Below are 22,245 nucleotides of genomic sequence, written 5' to 3'. Positions count from 1 at the left end.
TGCCTGCACTCTCTTTTTCACCTCTCTTTCACAATCCCCGTTACTCTGTACTTTGATTCCAAATATTTAAACTCATCTACCTTCACCAACTCTACTCCTTGCATCCTCACCATTGCACTGACCTCCCTCTCATTTACACACATGTATTCTGTCTTGTTCCTACTGACCTTCATTCCTCTCCTCTCTAGAGCATATGTCCACCTCTCCAGGGTCTCCTCAACCCTGTGCTGCTCCCTACTATCATTACAGATCACAATGTCATCAGCAAACATCATAGTCCACGGGGATTCCTGTCTAATCTCATCTGTCAACCTGTCCATCACCATTGCAAATAAGAAAGGGCTCAGAGCTGATCTCTGATGTAATTCCACCTCCACGTTGAATGCATCTGTCACTCCTACGGCAGACCTCACCACTGTCACACTTCGTTCGTACATATCCTGTACAACTCTTACGTACTTCATACAATACCACAGCTCCTCTCGAGGCACCCTGTCATATGGTCTTCTCTATACTTTTCCATCAACACCCTTAGAGCCTTCTATTTATTATTTTAATAATATCCATCTGTTTGGTATTGCTAAATTGGCACCAACTGTGTGTGTGTTTGAGTGTGTTCACCCTGCAATGGACTGGCACCCTGTGATCCTGCCTTGCACCCTGTGCTTGCTGGGATAAGTTCATGAGCTCTGCAGCCCTACTCAGGATTAGGTAGGCTTAGAAAATGATATGCATCCATATCCAACAAACCTGTCAAATCCAGTTCAAGTTTATTGGGTCCAGTAAGCAAACTAGTGTAAGCTGAGCTGAAAATGGCTAAACTAAACCACAGAAGAAATACATTGGAGGCAGAAAGTATTTTCATCTGAGGAGCATTACAAACTACAATTTGATGCACAAAGACAACAGGGCAAACCAGTGAACCCCTAGTCCCCTCCACCTGTCCCCAGACACCTCGACTCTGACCCTTCTCCAATTCCCATGCCATGTCAGTACTTATTCGAAGGACAATGCAAATGACCTGTCACAGTATTGGAAACTTGTCACTTCCTGAGCAGAAATGTGTCTGCCTGCATTTTTTTTCTTGTAACCTTGTGTTTCACCTACAGGCCTACATGGTTGTAGCGACCCAAGCAGAAAATCTGAAGTCTATACAGGTGAAAGGTTAGCATAACAGCCAATCTGAACAATAATGTAAGGGTTTTGCCTATACAACAGACATACCGGAACTTTACATAGTAGAAATGAATGTGAATGTCTTGCTGCAGTGCACACATAGCACTGTGGAGGGTCCTTTATAACATAACAAGTCACTGCTGGCTTGTGCTAAAGCCACTTTGCTGTGCCTGCCTAGTCACTGAGACATCTTACCTACTTAATGTGATATGAGGGAGAAAGATCTTCGTATAGAATAATAAGCCTAGTACTCACATTCCCATCACATTACTAATGTAATATATTGCACTCCTTATACAGGGGCTTCATGGTGGTACCATGTTTAACGCTGGTAGTCTACATCTGCAGAATCTTGAATTTTACTCCCAGCCTGTCCATTATATGGAATCTGCACTTTCTCCTCATGTCTTTGTGTGTTTTTCTGCAGGAACTATGGTTTCCCCCACATTGCTGTGACTTCAGTAGGGTCAATTGGTTCTTCTGAATTGGGTAACTCCATGTGAAATCACCACACTTTTGGAACTTATCGTTTAACGAAACTTGGCATGCTGATTTGGTCATGTGAGTAACCCATGGAAGTGACACTGCATGTGTCTTGGATCAGTATTAAGGGAGATTTAAGCTAACAAATTGTGACCTTATTGGGAGGGGGGAGTGGTCATGGGTTTGACTGGTGTGGCAAATAATCAAGCCTTGACACACAAAGAGGTTTGGGGCAGCCTCCCGTATACATGAGAATTGACTGCAAATGTGAAAAAAGGTTGAGAAAATGGTCTTTACAGACAAGAGTCCAAAACAGAAATGCACAGCTCAGTAAACACTGAGGATATATAGTTGGACGGCAGAAAGAGGAGGGCTCTTGGGACAGGAACCGGAAATGAGGTCATTAGGCTGTGACCTCTTAGAAGGTGGAACCAGAAGTGACGTCTTCATGGGAGCCAGGAGGAATTTCCCGCATTTGGTCTGCGGGGAGACAAGAGAAAGGATTAATGCACTCTGCCACCCCCTGGTTCGATCGGGAATTACCTTCTTTTCAGCCCTTTAGCTGCACCCCATGTGCACATGTGTAACACTGGCCATATCTCCCTAAATAGAAGTTGCACAGAAATGGTTCTCATATCATTTTAAAGCTCTTTTCCAGCTCTATATTTTGTGTAAATACTATGCTATCCCTAAAATGAAAAATGACCATGTTATGAGTAATTATATTACAAAGTGAATAGCGAAAAAACCTACATTTTAAAATTGGTCAATTTTTTACGAAAGCTATCTTATAATGTCAGGAGCATCTCCGGAAAATTTGGCTTTTGATATTTGAGTATTTGCTGAGCTATCATTAACTTCTCTGAAGTGTGCATCAGAACCACAATTCCGTACAATGCTGTTGAATAGCAGTGATCAGTGAATGGTATGGGGTTATTAGGAGTCATGAAAACTAAGTATAAAGCCAGAACTAGCAGTGAAAATATCATTTTAATTGAAATAAACATAAAAATGACAGTTAAAATGAATAAAAAAGACAATAATGCCAAAGTAACTAAAACAAAATAGAATTAATGGTAAGATCATTTTTCATTTTGGGGATAGCATAGTATTTACGCAAAATGTAGAGTTGGAAAAGAGCTTCAAAACAATATGGGAACCATTTTTGTGCAACTTATATCATCCCCCCCCAAATAAGTTAAACATTTGTTATCTTAAATCTCCTTTAATATTGATCCAAGACACATGCAATTTCAGTTCCATGGGTTACCCATATGACTAAATCAGCATGCCAAGTTTCATTAAAATCTGTGGCGATGATGTCCAAAAGTGTGAGGATTTGACATGGAATTACCCTCTTGAGCTTTGATGGAAGTAGGTGTACCCAGCATTGGCCCCCCATCCAGGGGTGATTCCATCTTTGACCCCACTATTGACATAAAAGGCACCATATCACCAGCACACTGGATAGGCCTGTTAGGAGATGCCTGGCTGAGTAAAAGCATTCTGCAAGATCTCTTCTCTACTTTAAACATGGTCAACCACCAGATCCTCCTTGCCACCCTCTCTGTACTTAGCATCACCGGGACTGCCCTCAGGTCGCTTGTGTCCTACCTCTTGAGCAAATCCTACCATGTGTCCTAGAATGGAGAGATATCAAGGGTGTAGCAGGCAAGCCATGAGGGTTTCCCCCACTTTCCTCTTCTTTCTAAACACCTCCTCAACTGGCCTTACCGTCATTATCAGTGGTACCTCCTATCAATGATATTCCAGTGATAAGTAATGGTACCCGTTGTTCCCCTTTTAGAGGACCACACAGTATCACCTACAACTGATATTGTGCTCTGGGTGAAGAAACACCACCTCAGCCTGGCAAAGATGAACCTTGATATTATCCCAGTTCATCTTTATCTTATTACCAACACCTTCCAGGTCTGTTCACAAACTTGGGGTGACCAGCTATCATTCAGTGACCAAGTTGCTATGGTCTTTAGATCTTGCAGATTTACTCTACACAATGCTGTCAAGATCAGATTGTATCTGACGGAGAAAGCAGCTCAACAAGATGATGGATTTGTAACTCAACACATACTGTATATCTATGGGATACCAGAGTACCAGCACAAAAACCTTATGGACCAGGACAGACCATGAGAGAATTTAAACCCAGACCCAGTTGTTCAGAAGCAGTGCTCTGCCTGTATCACAATGCTGCCCAATCCTCAGCACACAGTGTGTCATAAATAAGAGTCAGCGTTTCATTATGAAGACATACTGATTCTGGCTGTAATGAGATAATAATGAGTTCTCATTTTATAATAACCAGATAGTTATGTCACATTAATAAGATAAATGCTATGTTAAGCAATAAACAAGAAATTTGTTTTTTTGAGACAATATATTTTTAATTGGTGGAAACAGGCAGACATACAGAGCGGTGTCCAGATTTTGAAATGTTAAATACTGCAATTTACACACAGAGCCAAAAAACACTTCTCAAATCAATCATTCTACATTTCAAAATTTCCATATTACTGAAAACCACGACAATCCCTTCAGCCATCCATATTCTACCCTGTCTAGTTCAGGGTCAAGGAGAGCACAAGCCTTGACATTTCAGCACTAGCCACAAGCTCAGATCACTGCGCCCAACCCCTATACACACACAGTGGACCAGTGGAGAAAGCCTCACACAGACCCCCACAGGGAATAAGTGTGTGCAGATTCCACACAGAAACTGCCCAATCTGAACCAAATATTGTAAGTTTCTAGTTTATTATGTACATATAGTGGTCTACAACGCACCTAAGATTCATAACGCCCGAAGATGGCGACTTATTTATTTCTTCAGTGGGGATCCCAGGAATGCATTCAGCCTTGGCCCAACTCATTCACACTCCTTCACAGAGACAAAAAGCAAACGGAATTAAAACGGAAATTCACAAATGTATTAAACAATAATAAAGGAAATCTAACCACACGGACCCAAACAATCCCACCCCAGTTCCCTTTCCGGCGATATGCAATATACACAAATTAAACAACAATAAACAACTAACAAAAACCACTCACGATGAAGTCCATAACAAAGTCCATAGGAAACGGAAACAGATGTAGTGAAATGATGAAGTTTGAATAATCCAGAGATCAGCTCGCTGTAAGTGTACGTAAAGAACAGTCCTTCCGGTATATCCTGATGATGAAAACTGATGGGATCAGGAGGGCTTCTTTTTCAAAGGTCAACAAACAATCCAATTCAGTTGTCACGCAGCAGGCCTACACCAGACAGTCCATACACATGAACAGGAGATAATCCAGGACAAGAACAATAATCCACAGGCAAAGAATGGAAAGACAAAACAGATAGGTAACTCCAGACACAACACAGCTCCCCACTCTGTATAACCGGGCTCCCTTTTAAAACTCACGCTGGCCTTCTTGTCCCCAGCAGCCCCTTCATCCTTAGCAGGCGTCCAATCAGATCAACTGAAGGGACTGCTGAGAGATGAAGTTTTTACTGCCCGGAAACACTCCTGATTCTGTTCTGAAAGCAGTCAGTTCTGGTTTGTTTTGCTGTTTGTCTTTTAAAATTCAGATTACTTATTATATTGTTCCTTCTGTTTCTTTTATATTTACATTTATTTGCTTAGCAGATGCTTTTATCCAAAGTGGCTTACAAATGAGATCAACATAACTAAGTAAAGGACAAGGACAAGTACAGGACAATGTTAGAAAATTGACCATCACAAGTGAGAAGCTCAGAACAAAATATAAGCGAGCTACAAATCTAATGGCTAATATCAGTTAGACAGAACTTCACCCAACAAGAGGGCCTTCAACTGCTTCTGAAACACATTGAGGGAGTCAGAATCTGGAATTGAGGTGGGCAGCTTGTTCCACCAGTGAGGAGCTACACATGTAAAGAGTCTGGACTGAGATCTGATGCCCTGCAGAGGTGGTATCACCAGATGGCATTCAACAGCAGACCTGAGAGGTCGAGAAGGAAAATAGGACCTCAGACGTGTCCTCATTTACTTAAGTACTGACCTGTTGACTACTCGGTAGGCAAGCATTAAGGATTTGAGTATAATACATGCTGCTAAAAGGTGCCAATATAGTTATATGTGAAAAGTGGATTGACATGTGCCTGCCTCTGCTTATTGAATACTCACTGTGCCATTGCATTTGGAATCATCTGCACCAGCTTGGTGGCACATGCCAGTACCCGTCAAAAAAAGACCCTTCAGTACCACAAAGCTTGCCAATCCTATCCACCGAATTTCTCCAAAATACCATGACCTTGAGATCTGAAATTCTCTAAAGTCCTACTCTCCACCACACTACTTGGTAGCTTATTCCATATATCTATTATTCTCTGTATGAAGAAAAACTTTCTAATATTTGTGCAAAATTTACCCTTAACAGGTTCCCAACTGTGTCTCCGTGTTCTTGTTGGACTTATTTGAAAAATAACAGGCAATTTCCACTGTACTAATTCCCTTCATAATTTAAAACACTTCAAAGTATGGCTGAGTGGTGGCCCTGAGGCTCAGGATCTGTGTTGGAAATCGGAAGGTAGCCGGTTGAAATCCCATAAACGTCAGGAGTGACTCTACTCCGTTGGTTGCGTGAGCAGCGCCCTTAATCTGTAATTGCTCCATCCAGCAGGTCTTCCAATTTACAGGGAAAACTTAGGGGTTGGTGGCAGGATTGGCACTCCAGCCACTGTAAAAAAAACTCACAGTGTTCCAGTGAGGTATTGAGGTGTCACCTGCTGCACTTGGGTCTGAATCTCAGTGGTCTGTCATGTGGTGGGTGGGGTAACACCCTATCAGTGCAAGCTCCTAACCTCCTCCCTCAAGGTAACGCTTTAGATTAGGTACTGTGAAAATACGTCTATTACTCATTTACTATTAGGTAACAAGACTTTAACAAACACTTCTTTGGGTCTTCATAACATTTACAAGGCATCAGTATAGTGTTTGTTCATCTCTACAGTGTGATCTCCCAACAAAACATGACTTTGAAGTGGTCTGAGGTGGCCTAACTGAGACACTGTTCTCTTGATATTACACATTTTGTGTAAGACCTGTGAATCCTTCATATTAACAAGTAATCTTCCCATCATGCAAATATGCCACACTGCACAGACATGAATAACCGACCTACTGATGTGTTCTAAGTATTATAAAGACCAAAAGAAGCCTCGTTTAAGGTCTTGTTACATAAGAGTAATAGATGTATTTTTGCAATACCTAAACTAAAGTGTTACCCACTTCAATCATGTGAATTCTTCAACTTGATTAGGTTAAATTGAAAAGACTGAACTCCTTCAATCTCCCCTCATAGCTCATACCTGTCTGTCCAGGAATCAGCCTAATCATTCTTCTCTGGACTTCTCTGTGGTGTGCGGCCATTTATCGTTTTTACTTTCTCATATATGAACTATAGGGAAAGTATTGTAATTGTCCAAATATTTGACCTCAAGATTTTGATAAATCGACGTTTTAGACCTCCCTGAGTTCAATTTACTGTATCATAAAGAAACAATTGTACTCGTCCAAAAATTCAATTTCGAGATTTTGATGAATTTTAAACCTCCCTGAGTCTGAAAATACAATTTTTTGGAATTGTCTGTGTGTGTGTATGTGTGTGGGTGTGTGTATGTATGTAAGCACAATAACTTGAGTAAACTTTCACTTACTGTAGGTGAACCACATTTTGCATACAAGTATTAGGTAGAAAACGTAGATTTCTTTCAATTTTTGAGCTATTTCTGTTAGCCGGAAGTCTTACTTTTTTATTCATGCACCTGCAGAGTCAGATTTATTCAACTTTACGTTTATAATAATTGTTCAATATATTATAAATTTGATTGATTTGTTGTTGATGATTCTTTAATGTACATAATATAAAAATATAATCATTGTCTTGCGGTTTACTCCACAAATATCCATCCCCATATCTGAGTAGTCTATATGAGAAAGTCCATGGGAGACCACTCCCGATTTTTTTCTTATATTCAATCCTGTAAGGCTGAAAGGTAACGAGTTAAGGTGAAGCATCCATCCATCCATCCATCCATCCATCCATTGTCTCCCGCTTATCCGAGGTCGGGTCGCGGGGACAGCAGCTTGAGCAGAGATGCCCAGACTTCCCTCTCCCCGGCCACTTCTTCTAGCTCTTCCAGGAGAATCCCAAGGCATAGAGAGAGAGACATAGTACCTCCAGCGTGTCCTGGGTCTTCCCCGGGGCCTCCTCCCGGTTGGACGTGCCTGGAACACCTCACCAGGGAGGCGTCCAGGAGGCATCCTGATCAGATGCCCGAGCCACCTCATCTGACTCCTCTCGATGCGGAGGAGCAGCGGCTCTACTCTGAGCCCCTCCCGGATGACTGAGCTTCTCACCCTATCTTTAAGGGAAAGCCCAGACACCCTGCGGAGGAAACTCATTTCAGCCGCTTGTATTCGCGATCTCGTTCTTTCGGTCACTACCCATAGTTCATGACCATAGGTGAGGGTAGGAACATAGATCGACTGGTAAATTGAGAGCTTCGCCTTGCAGCTCAGCTCCTTTTTCACCACGACAGACCGATGCAGCGCCCGCATCACTGCGGATGCCGCACCAATCCGCCTGTTGATCTCACGCTCCATTCTTCCCTCACTCGTGAACAAGACCCCGAGATACTTGAACTCCTCCACTTGGGGCAGGATCTCGCTACCAACCCTGATAAGGTGAAGCAAATAATAATAATATCAGCTATGTGGAGTTTGATTTGGAGAAGTTCATACAAATAAATTATCAATATTAATGATAAAAACATACAAACATGATGTCTTGCCAGTATTGAGCTCAAGGGCTGAATGGAGTGCCAGTCTAGTAGAGGGCACGCTCACTTAAACCTGACCAATACAGTGTTCTGCTTCAAAAGCGTCTGTACAGAGTCTTCAGAAAGTCTTCTGACCCCTTCACTTTTTATACATTTTGCTATGTTTCAGCTTTATGATAAAATGATTTTCATTCATTTTTTCCATCATCAAGCAATGCTCAATATTCAAGAATGACAAATCGAAAACGGGATTTTAGAAATTTTTGTGAACTTATTAAGAGCAAAAAACGGAAGTATTTAGACCCTTTACTTAGTACTCAGTTGAAGCCCCTATTGTCAGCGGTTACAACCTGGAGTCTTCTTGATTTGGACGTGACAAGCGTCACACACCGGGATTTAGGGATTTTCTGCTATTCTTCTCTGCACATCCACTTAAGCTCTGTTAGGTTTAATGGAGAGAGTTGCTAGACAATTCTATTCAGGTCTTTCCAGGAGATGTTCCATTTGGTTTAAGTCTAGACTCTGGCTGGGCCACTCAAGGGCATCCATAGAGTTGACCCAAAGCCCCTCCTGTGTTGTCTTTGCTTTGTGTTTAGGGTGACTGTCCTGTTGAAAGATAAACCTTCGGCCCAGTCTGAGGTCCAGAGCACTCTGCAGGTTTTCAGTAAGGATATCTCTGTATTTTTCTGGATTCAGATTTCTCTTAATCCTGACCAGTCTTCCAGTCCTTGACACCGAATAACAACCCCACAGCATGATGCTGCCACCACTGTGCTTCAATGCTGGGATGTTATTGTGTGGGTGATAAGCACTGCTTTGCTTCTTTCAGACATGACACTTCCAATTGAGGCCAAACAATTCAAACTTGGTTTCATCAGGCCACAGAATCTTGTTTCTTGTAGTCTGAGAGTCCTTTAGCTGTCTTATTGCAAACTCCAACCAGGCTTTCATGTGTTGGTTGGCCATTCTGCCATTAATCCCACATTAATGGAGTGTTGCAGTGACTGTTGTCCTTCTAGTAGTTTTTCCCTTCTCCAAATGGGTTCTTTGGAGCTCAGCCAGAGTGACCGTCAGGTTCTTGGTCACCATTCACCTTTCTCCCCCGATTGCTCACTAGCAGGCTCTTGGAAGAGTTGTGGTGGTTCCATACTTCTTACATTTAAGGATAATGGAGGACACTGTGCTCTTGGCAGCCTGTAATACTTGACAAATGTTTTGTAGCCTTCCCATGATCTGTGCCTTGATACAATCCTGTCTCTAGGCACAGCAGACAATTTATTCAACCTGATGGCTTAGTTTTGTCAACTGTGGGACCTTCTATATACAGATGTGTGCTTTTCCTAATCATGTGCAATCAGTTAAATTGACCACAAGTGGACTCCAAACAAGATGTAGAAACATCTCGATGATTATCAATGGAACAGGATGCAACTGAGCCATATTTCAAATGTCATAGTAAAAGGTCAGAACACTTGTGATTTGGAATAGTGGGCCTGCAGCTTGGAAATTAGTTACCCATTTTTAAATAATGGCCAGCTCAATCTCAGTGGGTTTGCATGCTCACACATCTGCGGAAGGCTGGTGAGGTAGTTGAAGTGAGATGCACCTGCATGTGAGAGTGTGGTCTGTCACAGTTGCTTCATCGGTTTTCTGTGGCGTACGATTGGGAGAGCCAGCACAAATCAAAAAAAGAACGGGACAGAGAAATGACTAAGGTTAATGGGCAGAGAAGGACAGCAAGAGCGACCGAGTGAGCTGGTGCTAGAAGAAAGGAAGCAGGCAGATAGGAATCGAGGCACAGGAATGAGCGTGTGGCCAACACTTAGGAGGGGGCTGAGGGGTTGCGCCTGTTGAGCGACCATGCAACAGGAGTGGCCATTATGCTCACGGTGTGCTCTTGCCAGGAGGGGCCAGTGATTGGCAGCGGTAGGAGTACAGCACACTCTTGTGATAGGATGAGTCAGTATCAGCAGCGCTGCGAGCAGAGCAGGGCTCGATGGCTCCTCATAGAACGCTGTGGTACTGGTGGCAGTGACACATACTGGGATAAAAGGTTGTCTGTGCCCATTTGATGGGCTCATCAGGGTGAGATGGAGAGACGTCAGGTTTGAAAAGAAGGCACCAGTGCTCCGAATTGTAAATGACAGTTTCCTGCCTGTGTTTTTAACCTCATTTTTAAGGATACTTATTGGATTTTTCTTTACACAGAGAGCCATAGACACATGGAATAAGTGACCAAGTAATGTGGCAGACAGTAACACTTTAGGGACTTTCAAAACTCAACTTGATGTTTTTTTTTTTTAGAAGAATTAAGTGGATAGGACTAGCGAGCGGGCGGCACGGTGGCGCAGTGGGTAGCGCTGCTGCCTCGCAGTTGGGAGACCTGGGGACCTGGGTTCCCTTCCCGGGTCCTCCCTGTGTGGAGTTTGCATGTTTTCCCCGTGTCTGCGTGGGTTTCCTCCAGGCGTTCTGGTTTTCTCCCACAGTCCAAAGACATGCAGGTTAGGTGGATTGGAGATTCTAAATTGGCCCTAGTGTGTGCTTGGTGTGTTTGTGTGTGCATCCTGCGGTGGGTTGGCACCCTGCCCAGGATTGGTTCCTGTCCTGTGTTGGCTGGGATTGGCTCCAGCAGACCCCCGTGACCCTGTGTTCGGATTCAGCGGGTTGGAAAATGGATGGATGGATGGATGGACTGGCGAGCTTTGTTGGGCTGAAGGGCCTGTTCTTGTCTAGATTGTTCTAATGATTTTAACCTCGACAGAGATACTCATTTTTATCGGATTATTTATTTACTCTTGGATTTTTGAGCACTGCACTGTTTTGAACACTGATTTGTTTTTGGATTGTTTTTAATCAAAGCACTGGCACTATTTCACCTACTCCTTGCTAGGTTTGTGTGTTGTGTCCTCACCCTTGAGTATGATATCGGTAGTAACAGGTTAAAGTGGCTCCCTGGAAGGACCAGGCAGCATGGGGCTGACCCACGCCCTTCACATGTGATACTTCAGTTTTTTTAGTTTTGATAAATCTGCAAAAATTCCTAAAATGATATTTTTGCTTTGTCATTCTGGGGTATTGGGTATTGTTTGAGGAGGGAAAAAAATGAATTTTAGAATAAGGCTGCAACATAAAATGTAAAGAGAGTGAAGGGGTCTGAATACTCTTTGATGGCATTGTATATTTTCTCAGTGTGACTATCATGGCTGCTTATGTGACCCGTGAAGGCCTAGCGTCAAGTCCAGTCCTGGTCTCTACCTTCTAACTGATTCTGCCAGTAATGGCTGACACCTTTCAAACTCTGTAATGGGACATCAGGTTCATAAAATGGATGGATTGGTGATTTAAGAGGTGGGTGGCACAAAGGTTAATGCTGCTGCCACACTGCTCCAGGGATCTGAGTTCATGCCCTGTACACACTCTTCCTGTTTTCTGTGTGGCTTTTCTCCCAAAGGTTGACTGGTAGCTCTTAACTGGCGTCCCAAGTTTAGCTCTTGCCTCTAGACAACTGCTGCCAGGATATCCTTCACCTTCTACCATGTTTGTACTAAAAAAAAGTGAGTAGAGAAAATCTTGTAGATGTGTTGCTAAATGAAAGACAAAGAAATCAACGCATGGTTGATGGTGTTTTGATAGCAGAAATGGCCCGCAAACTATCCATCAAGTGAAACGAATGAATGAATAAATAAATCAAACTGCTTATTGTGATGCCCATGGCCGCGGGCCCTACCTGAGCGTTTCACACTCTCCTCTCCCTTGGGATTTGCTAATCTGTGCCTAAAAGGGGATTAAGCGAGCAGGCAAGTTAGAGGACCGAAGAGTTCGACTGAAATTGGCCTAGTTTTCCCTTTACTACAAAGCTGTTTCCCGGAGACATTAAAAGCACATATGTTCCCTCGGGGGGCTTTTCACATGCACGACAATTAAACCAAAAATTGCTCTCAGTAGTTATTTGCTCTATTTCCTTTTCAATATGCTTTGTCTACCTGTGTGGGCAGGAAATTCCGGGCTACTAACATGAAGCTTTCATTTTGGCTTCTTGTAAAGTGGTAGCCTGAAACTCAGAGGTTTACATTTTTGTGGACATTTAGTATCCATCTTGGAGCCGTAAATTAGTCTCAACACTCCAAAGACAAAAACATGGAACACATGTGAATATAGTGCTATGCAAAAGCTTGGATACCCTGGCCAAAATGCATATTTTGTTGACATTTGAAATAAATTAAAATAAATACAATGTCGACGGCAAGTAAACCAAAAAGGTGGCATTTCTGTGAAAATATTAATGTACAGTTACAATTTTTTTGATGAACTGAAAAAACATCTCTCTCTCTCTCTCTCTCTATATATATATATATATATATATATATATATAAATCCAACGTATGTCTGTATGTCTGTCTGCTTTTCACGAGAGAACTGCTTAACGGATTTAGATCGGGTTTTTTTTCTATAATTTGCTTGAACATTCCATTGATTTTGCGACTTCTCTCATCGCACTAAGTATCATAGTTGGGTTGTGGCACCGATTTATTCACACGAATCTGAGAGACAGGCTGCGGGCTGAGGGGAGGGGAAGGCAGGACCTCAGGAGTAGGGAGCCAGGCGGGGTCCTACTCACTCACATGCCAGCCTCCATTCGAGTCGGTCTACCTCTCGCCACGTGTTGGAGTGTACCTTGTCTCCACTTAGCTAGCGATACCTGTGTGTTCAACAGACATTATCATCTACAGATTGTTAAGGAGTGATGTTTAACATTTTTGAGAGAGGGATCAGAGCTATGTGTTTTTTGGAGTGGTGGCTGCTGACTGGCAGAGATATCATGGCAACGTGTTCTTCTCCCCATGTGGGGAGCGCTCTTCTGTCAGAGCTGAACATGATCAGATATGGTGCCAGCATTTGACGTTGGAGCATACCCATCTTCCACTTGGCTGGGGATACCTTGCCAACTTTTTATATTTTTGGCAAAGAGATCACAGCTATATTCTTGCCCCTGATAGCAAAACCAAAAATATTGTATATCAAGATGCCCTTGGATACGAAAGCTATCCATATAAATTCTTCTCAATACAAAACTCCTCCCAAAAATCTAAAATCCTAAGCCTAACCTTTATGTCACCTTTTTTGTCACACTTCTTATTCCGTTTTTAAATTACAAACTAAAATATTAAGATAGTTGTGGTTTTTAATATCAATGAAGTCCATCCATCCATCCATTATCCAACCCGCTGAATCCGAACACAGGGTCACGGGGGTCTGCTGGAGCCAATCCCAGCCAACACAGGGCACAAGGCAGGAACCAATCCTGGGCAGGGTGCCAACCCACCGCAGATCAAGAAAGTCGTGGTTTTTATTTTTGATCAAGTAAACTTTCTTTCACAGGAACAAACTATTAAAAAAAATGATATATTCATAACATCAATGTTTGTATTTAGGTGATTTAATTTACTGAAGGTCGAGTTACGATGACCCATTGCATACCACTTTAGCTTTCATGTGATTTTTCCTGTTATTAAATGAGTCATTTTTTTAAAAAAGTTTTTTTTATCTATAAGAATGTCAGTTAAAACGAATGGATCATTTAGTTAGTCTCTTGTAAATACTCATCGAGCATAGTGGACCTCAGTTTAATGGGAATACTCCTATCGATAAGAGAGTAAAAATGTTATTCTTATTTCATGATTTTTACTACGTTAAATAATAAATAATTTTTCTTTCACATATTTATAGAATTTTGTGATTTTGACTCCAATAAATAATAATTTTTCTTTTGTACATTTACAGATTTTACTAATATTCTGGCCGCAACTGGGGGTTGGGTGCCAAAGGCGTCAGGGGGGCTTGGCCCCCTAGTTATTATATATTTTTTTAATTGATTTTTAAAGCTTGTCCTGTTTCACTACTACATAGGTGCAGCCCGGGGGGTAGGCCGGGTGGAGAGGGGGGGGTGGGCATTTGGGGGAGGGGGGACAGCTAGTAAAAAATAAAAGTGGTGTTTGTTAAGTTTGGGCATCCTTTCAGTTGTAAGATATTGGAACTTGTTCTGTTGTTAGCCTGGCCAAGAATTGTCATGAATCTTTGTCTGCTGACGGCAGTTCCAGGGTGTCGTAAATTCTTGGACTCTTCAAATATTGTGTAACACTCAACAATCAGGGTTCTTCTAAGGCTATGGCCACAATGCTACATTTTCACTTAAAAACCGTGTTAAGATTAACGTTTAGGATTAACTAAATCAACTGTCTGGAATCTTATTAAGAAAAAGTAATCACAAAGGGACTGGTAGGCCAAGACAGACCTCCACTGCTGATGAGAGAAGAATCCTCACTCTGGAAAAGAAAAAGCCCCAAACGCCTGTGCGACAGATGAGAAAGTCATCAGAAGGCAGATGTGTGTGTGTCAGACAAGACTATCAGCAGAAGAACAGAAATACAGAGGACACACTGCAAGAAGCAAACCACTAGTTAGGCACAGAAACAGGATGGCCAGATTGCAGTTTGTAAAAAAGGACTTAAAAGACCCTGCAAAATTCTGGGAAAAGATCTTGTGGACAGACAAGACAGAGATGAACCTGCATCAGAGCAAAGTGTAGAGATGAAAAGCAACTGCCCGAGATCCAAAGCAAACCTCATGGTGGTGGGGGTGTTATGGCTTGGGCATGTTTGACTGACACAGGTCCTGGCACATGTATCTTCATCAATGGTGGGACTACTGATGGCAGACACACAGTGAAGTCTGTGGTGTATAGAAACATCTCATCTGCTCAAGTTCCAGTAAAGGCCTCCTAACTCATTGCACAGCAATTCATCCTACAATAAGATAATGATCCAAACATACTACTGAGGCAACAAAAGAGTTTATCAATGCTAAAAAATGGACAATTCTTGAATGACCACCCAATTTAAATCCAATTGTGTTCCATATGCTGAATTGAAAACTTAAGGAGCTGAAGATGGCTGCATTAGACACTTGACAAAGCAGCACCAGAGAAGATCCTCAGCTCCTGGTGATGTCTATGAATCACAGACTTCAAGCAGTCAGTGCATACATGGGATATGCAGCAAAGTGTGAAATGTGACAGCTACTTTAAAAGACCTGCCATTGCTGTGTCCCGAACATTATGGGGCCCTGAAATGGGAGTACAATGTAGAACAAGTGACATGCTGTGACCAAAATGTCCGCAAATCCCCTTAAATGAAAGTCTGCAATGTGCACTGTAATCACAATGCCTGAATAGTTTGATTTGTAATTTTAAACTGTGGAGCAGAGGGGTAAATCAAGGAAAAATATGTCTTTGTCCCAAACATTATGGATGGCACTGTATACTAAAACAACTCCAATTCAAAGAGCTAAAATCAGGCACGGCTACAGTGACCTCAGAAACATATAGAGCTAGACAGTTGCTTTTAAAAAACTAAAGAATAATGAAAAATCATTACAGAACAATTCTTGCCATCCTTCTTCCACACCTCTGCTCCACAAACTCTTTTCATTCACTTGTAACTTTTTGAGTGGTGCAGTGGTAGTCACAACAAGGAGACCAGGGTTCACATCTCAGGTCCAGCCTGTGTGGAATCTGCATGCTATCCCCATGTCCACGTTGATGTCCTCAAGGTGCTGCGGGTTTCCTCGCACAGCCCAAAGACATGTAAGTTAGGGGGATATGCGTTGGCGCTTGTGTGTGTACGTTTGCCCTGTGAAGGACTGGCACCCAGCCCAGGGCTTGCTCCTGCCTTACGTCCAGTGACTGCTGGGATTGTCTCCGTCTTCCCTGGAAAGCTGCTCTGGTTTAACAGGACTGGAAAATGGATGAATGGACTATGGTGTAGCGGGTCCACAGCTCACGTCAAAAAGGCCACTTTTTAAATAAATAATCGGCGTACTCGCAGCTTAGCGAGGGGGCGTAGTATGTGTGGCAGGAGCAGTTCCCTGGCGATGAGTGATGCGGATGGTCCTCACTTAAGTGTGCAGGTGAGGAATCATCTGCATCCGTAACTGTGTGCTGGGAGCTGCTAATTGCCACATTTGATCCACGTCCCCGTAATAAATAGAAGCGCGAGGCAGCTAGGGAGGAAAAAAGGAAAAGAAGAAAAGACATACGGAGGTTAGAAGTAGAAGAATGCAGGAAGCAGTGAGGAGAAAGCTGATGCAGGAGAGCGAGCGAGCGCAGGCTTGTGGGCAGCTGAGCAGTGAACCTGGGTGTTTGGCCGGCACCCCGAGAGCAATTGGTAGTGGTCTCTCCTGCTGAGCATTTTGAGGAGCGGGAGTGACCAGAAGGAGGATGGCTCGCAGCATAAGGCCAAGAAGGCAGCAGGAGTCAGGACTTGGGATGAGAAAGCCCCAGCGTGAGTGCCCTGGTCACTGGGGTGCCCAAGTCACGGTTTGGTGAAGCCTACCGGAGCCAGGGATCGGTGAGGCCAACGGACCAGCAGGAGAAAGCAGAGAGAAGGTCAGCTGCAGGTAGGGTGGCTCCCCTGGTGCATAGCATGGATGATAGCAGCAGGGGAGTCACCAGTAGCAGAAGCAGCACCAGGCTGATTTGCTTACAGTAAAGGGACAGCTTCCAGCCATTGTTTTAACCTCATTGTTTTTAAACGATTATTTTATTTAATGGGTTTTAACCTCCACTTTCACCTATTTTATGGATTATTTATTTAATGACTTCTATTTAAAGCACTGCACTATTTATTTGAACACTGTTTTGTTTTGTTGGTTTTAAATAAAAGCACTTTGCACTTTTTGCACCATCCCCTTGCTTTGTTGTGCCTCACTGTCCAGCTCATCAGTGAGATTACCGATGGTGTCGGGTTCAAGAGCTCCCAGAAGTCAGATGGGAACATGGAGCGAACCCGCATCGTCACATGGGCACATGGTAGTTTGTTCCTTTTCACACACTTCTCCATAAACCCTTGAAACAGTTGGATCTGAAGAGTGTATGATAGCTGTGAACAGAGAGAATCCAACCTAGTGCCAGTAGTCATGCCCCATCACTAAGGTCACTCGTTTTGGTTGTTCCTGCACTCAGCTAAAAACTAACTGATACTAGAAATGCTGGTCTGTGTAATTTAAAGCATGCCGTTTCTATCACAAGATAAATTATGTGCTGGTATGGAGAATTTATGTGAAGATGTTGCTGCTTAACACTAGAAGTACAAAAGCCTACGAAAAAAACTTGTAATCCCGGCCAACCTTAAATCCGTTCGCACCTCTCCATCAATGTCTTTTGTGTTGTAAATGTGTCGATCAACACAAGCAGCAAGCAGCCTGCTATCCCATCTCCCCCACTAATGCAGAATGGGCAAAAAGCTCTCCCATACCTGAGTGTGAGTTGCCTGGAGTTGTATTGGGTAAATAATATATCATTATTTGGAACACATGCATTTCATGTGTGTTCCATGTCTACAGAGATCTATGTAAGTGTAGGATGACAGGAAATGCAAGAAATGTTGAACACATATCTAAAAGACAAACTTTTTCCATGTTTCAGTACTAACGACAAAATTTTGACATGAAGTGTATAATGTGTGAAGACTGAAGTCCAAAGATCAAATAAGCACTTTCACAAAAGGTACAAGTATAACAGAACAAGTGTGCTTTTATTCACGACTGTAACCTAGGAGAAGGAAATTGGGTTAGTGTGGCTTATTGTTGCAACTTCGTTGGTAGTACAGCGGTAAGAACTGCTGACTCATAATCAAAAGGTTGCCAGTTCGAGCCTTGCCACGTCCCAAAATAAACATTTTGAGTAGTGAGCTGCTCTTAGTCTTACTATTATACAATAAAAACATACAATTGATTTGAGTCTGTAACAGCCGGTGTAAATGTATGGTGCTTGTAAAGGTTAGCATTTTTTTTTCAGCTTTATTCTCTCAATCGCGTTCATGCTCCTGCCAATCTGACACTGTTAGTTGTCAAATAAAGACATGCTATAACAGAGGTGATGAGGATGAAGACGAGGGTCATACCTCGGAGAACAGAAGTCCTCCCTGTAAGAAACATTCACTCACATATCAGAACAACGCTGCTGCACCAGGCGTAAAGGCGAAACATGCTACCGCTTCGGTGCAGGACGAGGTCCAGCGTCATCCTGCCATTCAGTCTGCCCCACACCTGTCCTTCAATGAAGCAGCAGGGCTTACAGAGCTCGCCAAGACATCACGCAAAGTCCAGTTTGTGATTATGTTTTATGATGGTGTTTATATAAAAACATGTATATGTTACTTATATAAAAGCCTGATCGAATGTTACTTATCTTGATTTATTTACTTATCTTCCTACAGCGTAAAGTGACAAGTAAACTGCAGAGCTTCCTCTGTTTGATCGACACGGTCACGCTGACACAGTACATGTGTACTGAAGTGACTTCAGCTGCAGGTGGAAGCTCCTGTCACACCCTACACAACTGTGTTCGATTTTATTCAGGAAAAGATCCCAGTCGCCCCACGGGAGAAAGACTTTCAGAGACTAAGGTCATAAAGCTTATGCAACCGTTTCTGGACAAAGGCAGAGCCGTAACAACAGTTGCACGGAGCTTCCAACTGCAGCTAATAAACTGGCATCTAAGGGCGAAGTGCCTAATGATAAAAAAAAGAGTAGAAATATGGAAAGTATCTATGGTGTCTATAGAGTACCTTAGGATGGTGTTCACTATAAAAGGAGGAGGAGGAGGTTGGGAGCATGCGCTAGTAGTGGGTTGCCGCACCCACCACAGGATGAGCCACCTGGATTGGGTGACCCATCAGCACCACACTGGAACAGTGTGAGGTTTTTCTACGGCGGCGTACCACAAAAGGCACTATATAAAATCAGTAAAGAACATGTTCTGATCACCGTGCAAATCTTAACTTGTCAACTTGTCAACTGTGTCTCATTGCTCTTAATGTAGAATTTGTTAACTGTATGCTGCATGTGAAGTCTCTTTAGCTTGGTATTCTCTTTAAAATGTAGCTGCAAATGATGTGTGACACAGAGGGTGCCAGTTTACTTGCCAGGGCTCAAATGATAGGAATGTGGAAATAATTGGTTCTTTGGTGCCCACATAGTGCCACAGGATGGGGCTGATTGTAAAAGACGCTATATAGTCACTAGAGCACAGGTTCAGTATCCACCACCAACCTGCCAGGACTCTCCTTTTAGAAATACTGCATGGAGTTTATGTAAAGGGCCTCAGGATGGCAGTCACAGTTCTCAGCACTGCACTGCACAAAAACAATGAAGGCACTGTCTGAATTTCATTCTTGGCTTCCTGATCTCTCCAATCCTGAAGACTAAAACTGCTGGCAGGGTTTTTTATCAATAATGCATTGAACATTTTGATTTTTACAGATTTCGGTCTGCTGCACTGAGAACCAAACAGGGCTCAATGTGAATAATTTACAGTTTCTAGATGTTACAGTCAATGTCTCAAAGTTCAAGCATCTGTCATAATAAATGGAGGGTCTGATTTCCAAATGCTTGGAGACGAGGAAGGTGAAAAAAAAATATTAAATGCAAATGTCTACAGCACAGTTTCATTTCCTGCTGGGGTCCTGTGTATGAAGCCTGCCTTCTGGTTTGCTTTTTATTTTAACAAACCCCACCCACTTTTATGCAAAACCACACCTCCTTAGTAAACCACACCCCAAAATAAGACAGAAGCTTCTCTTTTAGATCGATTAAACCTCCTTATTGAAATGCGCAGAGAAGATGGTCTGAAAATCGGAGAAATTCAAGTTGAGGGTTTAAGGGATTTTGAATTGAACAACATGGTGACCTTTTTCATTTTAACTGTTGATTAAATCCCCCAATCCAAATCCATGTTCTCTGTTCAGTTCTCTGTTTAGATGAGATGAAATGAACCTTCTTGAAGCTTTAATTCAGTTGAACTCACTGGATTTCATTACTTCTGCCTCAAAGCTCTAAGAATGTTTTTAGTGCCATCTGTTGGTTAACACAAGTTTTACTTTGTCACATATCAGTTTTAAAAAGCAACCCCTGCAATTTTGATATGAGCTCAAATAATATACATGCATATATACGGTAATGTAAGTCGGGACTTAAAACCCGAAAAATCGATCATAAAATCAGACCCCGTTTAAAAATACGACACTTAATTTTTTTTCCATCTTCTTGCCTCCTGCAATCTCACATCAGTTTCTCAGATGCATCAAATTTTGTTGCAGCAGCTCAGTTACCAATTTCTTTCCCCACTTCAACAATGTTTAATTTAAAACCAGCTTCATATTTTCTTCTGATTGAATGCTCCATCATAGATAAGGGATGCTCTTATGATAAAGGTGTATGAGGGTGTGAGATACAAAAAACACAAAGCAGTGCAAATGTCACTTCGGAATAGTTTGGGTATTACCGTGTGGTAAAACGTAGGCACAGTACATAGAATAAAAGGCAGTGTGCTTCATGGTTACTCTCTCAGGTTAGCATATCACAATCTCTTGTACCAATACCGTCAGTTTTCTGCATTTGACTTATACGACCGACATTATAAAATACCAGAAATTATACGGTAAAATCAAGCCCCAGCTTATCTGCAGGAGAACTTAAACATGAGTATATACAATATTTAAAACAGCTGATTAGCCACAGTGCTAGTGAACTCTTCGGGGTCGGCCCTAGGGCTGGAAGGATAGGCTCTGACTCTCTGTGACCCTGAAATCGGACAAGGGAAGCTTGGACTAGTCTTGGATTCAATCAGATAATTAGGGTTTTCTGAACCCTTCATAACATTTAGGTTCTCTGAGAAGAGAATTGTCAGCATTTTCAGGCTACAGATTAAAGTTGGTGTTTATGCAATTTTGACAGTGCTGCCTTTTGTGATGATTGAGAGTTGTTTGGAATCACAATTAAATGAGGCTGCGGACAGTATAGCCCCCTAGTGGCAATGCATTTGCACTATAAGACCTGTTCTGACATCCCCCTTACTAAAGGATCAGTGTCTGTATGTCTATCTGGTTGCTGTGTCTCTGTCATTCCAACAGATGGTACATCACAAACATTTGTAGTAATAAAATACATTACATTTGTCATTACAACAGTTGGCACATCACAGAAATTAACACCGCTTTTGTGAATCCCATTCCAAACGGCATATAGCGGAGACATACGCATTGCACTTGTCATTCCAACAGATGGTGCATCATATACATTTGTAGAAAGGCCTTTTACTACTACCAATGTGTGTGATGCTCCATCTTTTGGAAAAGACAAATTAAATTTGCCTTTATTGCTACATGCACTACAAAATACATTCCAAAAGATGTTGCACTGCATATGTTAACTCTGATGTCGATATTGATTAAGCAGATTTCAGCCTGTACAATCTTATACAATCTATTTATGATGCTTAATAGGAGCAGGTTTTGTCATCTCCATGTCTCTTCTCTTCTTCTTCCTGATGGTGAATCAGAAGCAAATACCTGTGCAGCTTTAATAAAAGTTATTCTTCTCTCACTCAGCCTCGCTGCTTCCTCCCTTTGCTCTGAGTGATTCTGGGTGAGCCCACGAACGTAACCAGCAAAGAGCCACTCAGGATCTCTCCAGCTGCCTATTTCACATTTTCACAAAGTGACACAAACCCAGAGCTCTGGATTATCCCTCTATTTACGTACTGCCCTGCCATATGAATATATGAATCAGAGAGGGACAAGGCCCATTGTGGTTCCTTGTCAGCAGCTTACGTAATTCCCATTTGTTTCATTATTTTGCTTTTACAGTTTAACACGTAAAAGGCAGACTGGTGGCTCTGAGGCTAGGGATCTGTGAGGATA

At 42.4% G+C, this 22,245-nt stretch overlaps 1 protein-coding gene across 1 annotated transcript in view; it reads right to left on the bottom strand.

Moving 5' to 3' along the window:
* LOC114647262 (leucine-rich repeat transmembrane neuronal protein 3-like) overlaps positions 1-22,245 on the bottom strand; it is a 355,251-nt gene that overhangs the window by 182,685 nt on the left and 150,321 nt on the right. The window lies entirely within an intron of this gene.

Source organism: Erpetoichthys calabaricus, chromosome 2 (genome assembly GCF_900747795.2).
Source record: "Erpetoichthys calabaricus chromosome 2, fErpCal1.3, whole genome shotgun sequence".
Lineage (NCBI taxonomy): Eukaryota > Metazoa > Chordata > Cladistia > Polypteriformes > Polypteridae > Erpetoichthys > Erpetoichthys calabaricus.
The sequence above is the reverse complement of the archived record's forward strand: the minus strand, read 5'-3'. Positions and strand labels throughout refer to the sequence as shown.